Below are 2,131 nucleotides of genomic sequence, written 5' to 3' on the forward strand. Positions count from 1 at the left end.
ATAAGCACAGAGCTTGCATCCTCTCTCTCACACACAACACACACACACTCACAGCCTGAATCTTCATTATCGCTCTCTCACACTCACAGCCTAACCCTTCTCTCTCTCATTACACTACGAGCATGAATCCTCTTTCACACTTAAGCCTGAATCTTTTCTATCTCTCACAACACTCACAGACTGAGCCCTTTCTCATACTAACACAGACACAAATCTTGAGCATTCTAGTACCCACACACACTTACAGCCTGAGCCAATTCTATTTCTCTCACATAAAGACTCCAAACCCAAATTCTTTCACACATTCTGAGTCTGAATCTTCTCTATCTCTCTCATACACACAGCCTGAGTCCTTTCTCTTATATACACGCACACAAAAGGCCCGAGTACTCTCTAAAACACAAATTCACCTCACTGCCTGAGTCCTATTCTCACACACCCACAGCCTGAGTCCTCTCTCACTATCTCATACACACATATCCTGAAACATTTCTCTCATACACACACATACCCTGAAACATTTCTCTCTCATACACACACACACATTTTTAATCATCTCTCTCTCATATTCACTGCTTGAGTCCTCTCACTCTCACACACACACACACACACATATATACAGAGCATGAGATCGCTCTGTCTCTCTCTCTCTCACACACACACATATATACAGAGCATGAGATCGCTCTGTCGCTGTCCTCTCTCTCTCACACACACACATATATACAGAGCATGAGATCGCTCTGTCTCTCTCTCTCTCACACACACACATATACAGAGCATGAGATCGCTCTGTTTCTCTCTCTCTCTCTCACACACACATACATATATACAGAGCATGAGATCGCTCTGTTTCTCTCTCTCTCTCACACACATACATATATACAGAGCAAGAGATCGCTCTGTTTCTCTCTCTCTCACACACATACATATATACAGAGCATGAGATCACTCTGTCTCTCTCTCTCACACACACACATATACAGAGCATGAGATCGCTCTGTTTCTCTCTCTCACACACACACACACACACATATACAGAGCATGAGATCGCTCTGTCTCTCTCTCTCACACACACACATATACAGAGCATGAGATCGCTCTGTTTCTCTCTCTCTCTCACACACACACATATACAGAGCATGAGATCGCTCTGTTTCTCTTTCTATCTCCCACACACACACATATACAGAGCATGAGATCGCTCTGTTTCTCTCTCTCTCTCACACACACATATACAGAGCATGAGATCGCTCTGTTTCTCTCTCTCTCACACACACACACATATACAGAGCATGAGATCGCTCTGTTTCTCTTTCTCTCTCCCACACACACATATACAGAGCATGAGATCGCTGTGTTTCTCTCTCTCTCTCACACACATATACAGAGCATGAGATCGCTCTGTTTCTCTTTCTCTCTCCCACACACACACATATACAGAGCATGAGATCGCTGTGTTTCTCTCTCTCTCTCACACACATACATATATACAGAGCATGAGATCGCTCTGTTTCTCTTTCTCTCTCCCACAGACACACATATACAGAGCATGAGATCGCTCTGTTTCTCTCTCTCTCTCACACACATATATATATACAGAGCATGAGATCGCTCTGTTTCTCTTTCTCTCTCCCACACACACACATATACAGAGCATGAGATCACTCTGTTTCTCTCTCTCTCTCACACACACATATACAGAGCATGAGATCGCTCTGTTTCTCTTTCTCTCTCACACACACATATACAGAGCATGAGATTGCTCTGTTTCTCTCTGTCTCACACACACACACATATACAGAGCATGAGATCGCTCTATTTCTCTCTCTCTCACACACACATATACAGAGCATGAGATCGCTCTGCTTCTCTCTCTCTCACACACATATACAGAGCATGAGATCGCTCTGCTTCTCTCTCTCTCTCACACACATACATATATACAGAGCATGAGATCGCTCTGTTTCTCTCTCTCTCACACACACACACACATATACAGAGCATGAGATCGCTCTGTTTCTCTCTCTCTCTCACATACACATATACAGAGCATGAGATCGCTCTGTCTCTCTCTCTCTCTTACACACACACACATATACAGAGCATGAGATCGCTCTGTTTCTCTCTC

The sequence above is a fragment of the Rhinatrema bivittatum genome, chromosome 2, assembly GCF_901001135.1.
Source record: "Rhinatrema bivittatum chromosome 2, aRhiBiv1.1, whole genome shotgun sequence".
Classification (NCBI taxonomy): domain Eukaryota; kingdom Metazoa; phylum Chordata; class Amphibia; order Gymnophiona; family Rhinatrematidae; genus Rhinatrema; species Rhinatrema bivittatum.